The sequence below is a fragment of the Alligator sinensis genome, unplaced genomic scaffold, assembly GCF_000455745.1.
Source record: "Alligator sinensis unplaced genomic scaffold, ASM45574v1 scaffold145_1, whole genome shotgun sequence".
Taxonomy (NCBI): domain Eukaryota; kingdom Metazoa; phylum Chordata; order Crocodylia; family Alligatoridae; genus Alligator; species Alligator sinensis.
In genome coordinates, this window is record NW_005842414.1 from 424,700 (window position 1) to 435,237 (window position 10,538).

Genomic DNA, 10,538 nt, shown 5'->3' on the forward strand with positions numbered 1-10,538 from the left:
TTATAAGGGTGGAGATTTCACAGCCATCCTGAGTAGCCCGGTCCAATGTTTAACTCCCCTCATAATCAGAAAGTTCTTCCTAATATCTAATCTAAATTTCCCCTGCTGCAATTTGAGAGCATTGCTTCAAGCCCTACTCCCTGTAGCCACAGTCTCCATCCTCTCTATAACTGCCCTTCAGATATTTGGATACTGTTTTCAAATCCCCCCCTCAGTCTTCTCTTCAAACTAAATAATTCCAGTCTTCAGTCTGCCCTCATTAGTCACGTGTCCTAGACCTATTATCATTTTTATTGCTCTCCTCTATACTCTTGCTAATTTGTCCACATCTCTCTCAAAGTGCAAGGCCCAAAACTGGGCACAGTACTCCACATAAGCCCTCACCAATGCTGAATAGAGTGGAAGGATCACTTCCCTTGACCTGCAAATGGCACTCTTGTTAATATAACCCAGTAGCTTTGGGCTTTTTTTTTTTGTTCCCCCGCAAAAAGAACACCCTGGTAGTTCATATTCAGCTTATGGTGTACTGCAGTAAGGGGGCAATCTTTTTGGGAAGTATGCCACAAATTAGCCCCACACTATCTTCACGTGCCACTCTAATCCCCTTACCCTGCTCAATCAGATGCTGCTTTCTGCTCCCCAACCTATCTGCCACTATGCTGCCTTTTCTTTCCCCAGTCTGTCACCAGCCACACCCAGAGGCTGCCCTGCTCATGCTGCCTGTGGCATGTCACAGGCTGGCTACACCTGGTCTACCATGACCTCCAGGTTATTTTTTGTAGTACTGCAGTCTAGCCAGACATTCCCTAGGATGGAATAATTGCATGCACAAATACAGACTAAGTGCAAGACCACATATGTGAAATAGGGTAGCACTTAGAGCACTTGCCCAGGAGTACTCCCAAGCAAGCAGTGCTATGAGTGTTAAGCTCTAAAGTTTTGTCCTCTCTCATCCTCTGGCCACGGGAATCTTTTTTTTTTTTGGCTTAATAGCAAAGCTTCAACAGGAGGGGCAGAGAGTTACCACATCCAGAACATTTAACAGAATGGTTGTTAAGGCACCTTTCTGCATGGTGGTGACACTGATGCCTGACACCTCAGAGGAAGGGACTGGACCCACGTCTTCTACTTCCTTTAACCACATTACCACTATACGCAAATAGTGGCAGCACTTGCACCACTATTAAAAAAGCATGAGTTCTGCTATGGTCTTTGAAAGAGAGGGCACTGGTGCTGACCTCAAGAGGTTTGCCAGCTTTGGATCCTCACTGATCAGAGATGCCCGAAACCCCCCAGGGCAGTATTTAAAATGGGACTCTGCTGTCAGTGTTTCCAACTGGCTACCCCTAAGCTGCTTCAGGCTGAGCGTGCTATCGTCACACAATTCCCTGCTAAGCATGCCAAACTTCTGGCTCCCATCCTGAGGCAGCTATCTCTGTATGAACCATACATGGATTTTAGGAGTCTCACGCACAGTCTCGGTTATACTTGATTGTTCAGGTACCTCAGAGCTGCAACACCTGATTTAACTGCATTGAATGCAAAGAGATTTTTTGGCATGTTCTAATTTTAAAGAGCATAATCCAAAGCCTTCTGAGAACAATGGAAAGAAACAACTAAACACACAGCCTGCCATGGCAATTCACAGGAAAGGGTAAATGACATTTCCATATATCAATAGGATTTATTGTTGGGAGTAAGTCAGAGGCATGGGAACTGGGCATAGAAAACTGGGGTTGGAAGGAACCTCAGGAGGCCATCTAGTCCAGCCATCTGCTCAAAGCAGGACCACCCCCAACTAGATCATTCCAGACAGGGCTTTGTTGAGCTAGCCCTTAATCTCCAAGGATGGAGATTCCACCACCTCTCTAGGTAACCTGTTCTAGTGCTTCACTACTCTCCTACGGAGAAAGTTTCTTTCCTAACATTGAACCTAAACTTCCCTTGTTACAACTTAAGACCACTCCTCCTTGTTCTATCATCTACCACCACTGAGAATAGTCTAGCTACATCCTCTTTGGAACCCCCTTCAGGTATTTAATAGCTGTTTAATTTTTTGTACTCAATTATAGATGAGTAATATAGCTACATTAATGTATGTATATTGTAAATGGCAATCATATTGATTTGGAAGGACATCTTAGAGGTGACTTTGCTGGACTTTTTGAAGGGCTCTTGCTTGGAGTCTTCTCAGGAGTCTTGGCTGCAGGTTTTTCTGGAGTCTTGTATGCTTTCTTAAAGAAAGTGCCCAAGAAAGTTTGTTCAGATGTTCTTCAAGGAGATGAGCGACGCAAACTCGTTCACTGGCATGGCGTCGGATCAACTGTTGTAAAGTCGAAACTGACATCAGAAAGTTGAAACAGGGTGTCAATTTATAAATGTTGTAAGTGCCATTCTTTGTAACTCGAAACGTCTTAAGTCAAAGACTGCCTGTAATTACTTCCCTTGATCTTCTGGCAAAGCTCACACTAATATAGCTTAGCATGCTGTTAGCCTTCTTGGCAACAAGGGCGTACTGTTGAGTCATATCCATCTTATTGTCCACTGTAACCCCCAGGTCCTTTTATGCAGAGCTGCTGCTTAGCCAGTTGGTCCTAAACCTGTACTGGTGCATGGGATTCTTCTGTCCTAAGTACAGGAATTTGTACTTGTCCTTTTTGAACCACATGAGATTTTTTTTGGTCCAATCCTCTAATCTGTTTTCTCTGAATCCTAGCCCTAGTCTCCAGCATATCTACTATTCCCCCCAGCTTGGTGTCAAATGTGAATTTGCTTAGGGTGCACTCCATCCCAGCTTCCACGTTGTGAATGAAGATACTGAACAAAAACAGCTCTAGGACCAACTCGTTGGGCACGCCACTTAATACCAGTTGCCAGCTAGACATGGAGTCATTGATCGCTACCCTTTGAGCCCAACTATCCAACCAGTTTCAATCCACCTTACAGTCCATTCATCCAACCCATACTTCCTTAGCTTGCTTACAAGGATGCTGTTGGAGACCGTATCAAAAACCTTTCAGTTAACTGAAAACTGACAGGAAAAAGCATGGAAACTACAGATATAATCATGCTCATTTCATATCTTGCTATGCTGTAGTTACCACCACAGAACAATAATCAATGAAATATTGACCCACTTCAGTAACTAACCACAGAGATTTGGGGAAAATGGAACTGATATGACTGTGAGGCCTGACTGTGATTGGTGAATTCAGAACATTGATTGCAATTAAGTGTGTTAAGGCAGGGGTTTCCAACCTTTTTTGGCTGGTGTACCCCCAGTGGTTGGTCAAGAAGCAGGAAGTCCCCGGCAGATCGATGAGTGGGGGGAGGGGTCCCCTGGCAGCCGATCAAGGAGCAGGGGGGAGGGGGCAAGGGGTGTCCCATGCACAGCGGCAAAACCAGAAGTGGCAGAGGCAAAACGGTAAGTGCCCCCGCTTCTCCACACCGCTGCCACATACCCTGAGGCCTTCTCATGTAGCCCTGGTGGACAACCCCTGTGTTAAGGGACCAGAGACTGGTTTGGAGCCCTCTGGCGTTGTGGGAGGGTTTAAGGCTCTCAAGTGTATACTATCATGGTGTTAGTGTTTTCTACCAGTTACCTGTTCTTGGAGGATTTCACCAGTGTCACTGTTCACCTCTTGTTACCCTGAACCTAAGTGTATATACCTTAATGTTACTTTTTATTTACCTGCGTCTGTCCCCCTCCCCTTAGCTCATTGGTTTTGACCCTAATCCTCAGCATCCCCTACATAAAAGTTTGAACTTCCCTTGCCAGCTCCTTGTGCCAGTTCCTGGGATTGCAGGGTTTGATACAGTTTAGCTATTTAAATAATCTCTAGCAAATCCCAGAGACGATGGTTATTTATAAATATTATTTTTATGTACAAAATCAAGCCACAAGAAAAACTTTGTGAAAAAGACAAGTGAATTGCTTTGGAATATATACACACACACACACACACGTCTCCACAGCTTGTAAAAGGCTAGGAAAGGTTTGACACATTTCACAAGAACTCCTTCACAGTTTTTAGAACAAGTGGCCAGAAGTCATTAATAATGCAAGTTATTTTGCTAACAGCATACAATTGAAAAACTTGCTTATTACTGTCACAACCCAAAGGTGTGATTTTTGTTTTTGTGTGTGCTTTGGCACCACTGAATTATTTTCCTGCCGTTTGAAGCTTTCTTTGCAGGGTGCATTTCTTCTTTGCAGCATAGAAATGCACGTTGCAAGGAGTTCCTGCCATTTGTATTAAAATTCGAGCCCCATTATTGGCTAGTGTTAAAATATTCCCACGTGGCGGCTAGCGATTGGCTTGCTAGCCGTATAAGAGGCTTGAGTGGTTTCCGCCCAAGTTGGAGAACTCCGAGGAGAACCCCGCAAGGGAGGACTCCACGAACATCAGAACTTTGAGCCCGCTGCAGAGTTAACCTGCGGCTGCTGATCGATAGACTGATCACCTATCGATTCTTCTCCCCATCGCCGAGTGCAATCCTCGACATATCCCTCTTCCCTGCGCGCAAACAAGGATCCACGGAGCCTCGACAACTCCGTGAGAGTGAAAGTTTTGTCCAAGTCCTCAAACGAGGATTTAAGCTGAGCTTTGCCTGGGAAACTGTCCAGCCTACACCGCGACCATCTACGGTGTAAGTAAACAATCTTGAATCAACCATTACGCGTCCATGCCTAATTCTAGCGTGTCGCCTGCTTTCTCCGACCCAGCGTGCCCGGGCTGCTGGCCATAGCCCGCAGCGCGAAAAAAGGGCCCGGATCGCTCCCGGCCCACACAATTACAATGAACAGGTAAAAGGGAAACAAACACAAAAAAGACAGAGATAAAATGCAGAAATAAGATTATTATAAGCTTTGGCTACTAAATCTGTATCCTGTTTAATAAGTATCAAACTCTTGATCTTTCCTTTCAGTCTCACTAAAGTGTCAACTAGGTGAACAGGTTTGCCAGCAGGCACAAGAGTCTGCCAGGAGCTGGGAAGGATTGAATACAAATTTTAAGTGTCAGAGCTTCCCATGAGGCAAGCATATTTTCCAAAATAACTTTTATTCCTTCTCACACCTTTTGTGCTAGAAGATACTGTGTGCGAGACTGGTAGTATGTTTAGTTAATTAAAAAAATTCTAGAACATCATTGCGATTTAGGAATAATTTAAACCTGAAAAAAACCCATACCAGCCAAGCAGGTAGATAAAAGAAGTTTAAGAAGAAATGAAAATTAATCTGTATCATTTTACAATTGATCCATAAAATGAATGCAGTTAAGAAGCTGGTTTGGGGGGTGCTGGGGAGCTGACTGTTGTTATTGTTCCTATGACTTCCAGTAAGTACTATCCATTATATATATAAGGAAACTCTTTCAAACTATGAGATTCTATTGCTATGGATTAAAAAACAGTCTACGTCTTTGTACCTGCAATAATACTATGCTGGGTGGATCTCTGTATCTGCATATATCAGTGGACTCTGTGCTGCATGATGAGCTGCTCACATACAGCAGCTTGCAGGAACATGGCCTAAATTCAGCCACTGAGTATTAATGGTGACAACCAAGGAAGTTATAAGAAGAATACCCAAATCATTTCACTCTCAAGGCAAAATCCAAAGGTCATTTCACTACCAGTGTGAACTGCACCGTCAGTAATATTTTCAGTTACTACTGATCAAGGATAAAGTTTGCACAACGGTAGATCTAGCGTTTTGAAAAGGGGTGGTGTGGCAGACGCAGCTGTACCTCGGGGGTAGCTGTGAAACCATTCCCCCACCCACCCCCACTCACTCCTGGCACCCCTTCCCCATGATTCACGCTGTGGCTGCCTCAAGATGGAGCTGCTCAGGCTGCAGTTGGAAACCCTTTGCCCAGGTGCCCAAAACTTGCATCCTCCAATCCACTCTGCCTCCCATTACCTCCTGTGGTTGTTCTTCCTTTCCTCCCATCAGCCTGATCTCCAACCCAGCCATTGTGTACCATGGGACAGGGCAGGGCAGTTCAGCAAAAGGCAGGGACCACAAAATAGGGACCTCTGGCTGGAGTTGGCAATAGTGCCCCTGGAACTCTGTCCTGTCCCCAGGTCAGCCAGGGACTGACAGGTGGATCCCTACTTTCTGACCAAGTCCCCTGCATGGCTCCTTCAAGTGTCCCCTGCTGGCCCAGAGGCTTCAATCATGCCTCCTCCCCACCCTTCTCCTCCCCCTCCCTGAAGTTGTCAGCCCACTTCCTGCCCCCACTCTGTAGGGGACCCAAGCATCAACCGCAGGGAGCTGAAGCCACCAACATGTCTTCTGGAGAGCTCAGGTGAAGGGAGGTACAACTATACCACACCTCCCTGGATCTTCCCCAAAGTTTGCATCCAAACATACAACACTTCACCGCCAAACAGGAACTGCCCCTTCGCACATGTGCAAACAGTGCCTAGCACATGGGGCACAAAGCATGGATGGTATCTTTACAGACCAGTGTAATGAAAACACTACCTTCAATCATTCATCCTACACATCAAACAGAGTGGCTTGACAGTGGCATTTTGAATAGGTAGTGAAAATTTTCCAGTTCTCAGACTGATTACAAAAGCTGACAGAATATTTTTTTAACAACAATTCTTCTCATAATTGGAAGCTGCAATGGCTGCCCAGTCATGGCAGCAGACAGCAGCTGCTGTCACCAAGATGCCAGGGTGCATACACATCAGCATGCTTGTGGCAGGACTGCATAGCACTCAACTGATAGGAAGATACCAGCTACTGAATGGATGATGGCAGCCACCTGAAGGATCAGGAGTGACTTCACATGCTGGTAGCAAGATAAGTCTTAGTCCACTTGGAAGAGATAGAGAAACTCCGCTGGCAGTCTGCCACAGAGGGGCTTCAAGTGTGAACTCACTGTGTAGCATAGGGCTAGGCCAGGGCTGTCAAATTGGCAGCCCAGGAATGGGTTAAACTGCAGCTTCCAGGCTCCCACCTGGTCGCCGCTCCCGCACTTGAACCTAAAGACTTTTCAAACTCCTTTCCAGAATATTATTTTAAAATCTGCGGAACATGGAACATATATACACTAGTGTGCATCTTATGCTTCAGTAATCATGTTTTCTTCTATAAGCTTAGCACTGTTTCATTATACTCAATTAACTCATCTGGGAAATAATGTTAAAATGAGTTTTCAGCTAAGAAGTGTATTTGGTTTTGAGTTTACCGCTAATCTGATTCTAGAAAAATAAATTTGTAGAATTATCATCTCTTTGTATCAATTCAGTCCTTAATATAAACACTATACCAAATTAAACTGCAAGTACTCGGAGCCAAAAAGAATCAAGTTGAACTCTCAAACACTGCAACACCAAATATTCAATGTCTACTTATGTTATGGCAAAGCAAAAGTGTTGAACAAGTGAAAAACACAACGTCCTAAATCAAGGGTAGCCAACCTACAACAAATGGCAGGGGCATCCTGTGTACGGCATGTATCAGATCCAGCAAGGGGACAGGCAGTACAGCAGCAGATAGGGCATGAAGCAGAAAGCAAAGCAGTAAATCAGACAGGGAGAACAGGGAATGAAACAGAAAGCAGAGCAGCAGATCAGGCAGGAACACAGAGCTGGGAACAGAAAGCAGAGGAGCAGATGAGGCAGAGAAAGGGGATCAGAGTAGGTATGGGGCTAATTTTTGTGACAGCTGCCAGAAAGCTTGGCCCCTGCTGTCCCAAACAATTGAAAACATCATCTTTTATTCAACTGAAGGGGAAGGAGCTATAAATCTGTTTAAAACTGTCAATTAACCCTTTATTTTTAATTGTAATAACTATTTAGAGAAAGGAACCTCTCTTAAAGATTCTATCTGCTTACATATTAAATTTAAAGGTTAGAATTAACAACACCCAAAGACTCCCAAAAAACAGTCTTGAAAACTAAGCAGAGGTGACAGTAGGGATCTGATATTTCTAAAACTAAAAAAAGAAACAAATGCAATTTTAAATAGCTTTAAAATTTAAAAAGCTATTTAAAATTGCTTGAAGTCACCTTTAAGAATAATTTCAGAATTAAACATGGTGTCAAAGATGCTTTAAAGCTAAGTAAAAATGTGCTTTTCGGCCTCCCTCTACAATTACTACTGGTCTTAATTATCTATTTTTTTCCTCACTTATTTATCTTCTTCTAAAAATTGTTCCTTTGTTTCTGGTCTACACTTTACAATTCTAGCCATAATAGTAGCCTGCCTGTTAAGTATCAATTCTACATTTCTGGAGTTGGTCAACCTTTTTTGAACAGAATAGCCATTTCTTAAAAACAATGGCGTTTTATTGAAAGAGAACTTCCATCTATTTTCCTAGAACATGCTTATTTCATTAGTGTTTGTTTATAAAAGAAAGTTGAAACTTTTCAACCTTCTTATTCCATTTTTCAAAAAAAAGTAATTATTGTTTTATGCCAAAATCATGTTTTAATATGCTGAAAGTACTTTGACTTTTACTTCTTATTTTGACATATTTTATATAGTAGACACTATATTTAAAACTTTAATTTCAGATTTATTTCCATGAGGTTAATTCAAAGGTTTCAGTGTTCTAAACTGTATTTTTAAATTGTCATTTCACTAGAAATGTCATTCCAGGTCAGAAAACAAATTTCAAACTGCTAGAGTTTTCCATGGAATAGGAAAGAAATAGAATTAGGAGTAGAAAAATCAATTTATTCATGGGATGTTACCTGAAATCCTTCAGTACGTATTTCCTACTCCTAGACTCAGGAGTGGACATAATGAGGCCCATGGGCCACATGAGACCCACCAGGCCATTCTATCCAGCCCACGGGGTCCCTAAAAAGTTTAGAAAATTAATATTTATCTGCCCCTGGCTGCCTGTCATGCGGCCCTTGATGGCTTGCCAAAATTCAGTAAGCGGCCCTCCACCCAAAATAATTGCCCGTGCCTGACCAACCCTCATAATTTTTAAAATTTTCCAATAAATATTTTCAAGTCTCTTCTGCAATCCCAGGTTCCCCACCATTGCAGCCCCAAGCAGCACAATAACTGATATCTAATGAGAGAAAACGCCCAGTTGTTTCTTCCAAACACATATAACTTGCTAAACCATTTTCTCCCTATTCTTTCCCATCTTTGGTATATTTATCCTCAGAATTAGATTGCCATCTTGGAAACATACATGCATTTAACTTGAAGCACATGCCTCTCATCCCAAAGAAATCAAAACAGGCAGCTCAAATGCTTCAAGTTAAGCACAGATATTTCCAGAATAGAAGGTATTTTGAATTAGGCCTCCCCTAAAAGAAGTTGAGGTTTCCAAAAATCAAAAACCCCAAAAAATCCAACCCTAACTTGACAAGAATATAGATGACAATCTCCACCTTTAGATGGCCTGTTACAACCTGGCCTGGTATCTTTTATAAGTCTTTTGCAAGTGGACCCAACTCAGATTCTTACACATTTCTAAGCCATTCGAGTCTGGGTACAGCCTAGTCCTCGCTGTTTTTAGCTCTGGGTCTGAAAGACAGAGTCATAGGCTCAGATTTCTCATGTCACACTATGCCGTGGGACAAACTCTATAAATAGTGCCTCCAACCTATGCAGGAGAACCTATGGCAGCTGTTCACACATGTTCCTGCAGAACTCCATCTAATCCAAGGGTGCTCTGGGGCTTCTAGTTTTACTCTTTCAAGCTAAGGCTCTGGCTGGGGCCCGTGAGCTGTGCAACTAGATTGCTCCTGGCTCCCCGCACCCAGGCCAGGCCAGGCTGTCATGAAGCCACAGCCAGCTGGGAAGGACCCTGCCCCAGAGGCACAGCCTGGGCTGTCCCCTCCATGCCCGCCCTCAGCAGCACCCACAGCCAGCCCAGCTCAGCCCTGGGTGAGCTGGGCAGATTGCAGGGCCAGCCCAGACCAGGCCACAGGGGCAGGGCCCTTACCAGCTGGCTGCAGCTCCTTGACAGCCTGGCCCACCACGCACTGAAGCCAGCTGGCCAAGCAGCGGCACATAAGCAATGCCACTGCAGCTGTGGACAGGTGCCTTGGCAGATGGACTGGCTGTGCAGGATGAGTCTATCATGCCCGCAGCTGCCCGGGCTAGCTCAGAGGCGCCAGCAGGCCTGGAGACTGGCAGCCACCCACCATGCGCACACAAGTGCCAGCAGCCACCGCCACACCCCCTGCACAGTGCCTGCTCATCTGTCTCGTGTGGCAGCTATAGACAGATGAGCAAGCACTGAGAAGGGGGTATAGCAGCAGCAGCTGCAGGCACATGATCCCCCATGGCAGGCAGCCAACATGGTCTGGGCCCATTGGCACCTCTGAGCCAACCCAGGCAGCTGTGGGCAGAACGGACTCATCCCGCACAGCCAGCCTAGCTGCCAAGGCATCCACCTACAGCTGCAATGGCATAGTCTCCACACCACTGACCAGCCAACCACCAAGTGCCAGGCTGGGCTGTCATGGAGCTGCAGCCAGCTGGTAAGACCCTGCCCCCACGTCCTGACCCAGGACAGCTGTGCTGTCTGCCCACCTCAGCTGGGGCTGAG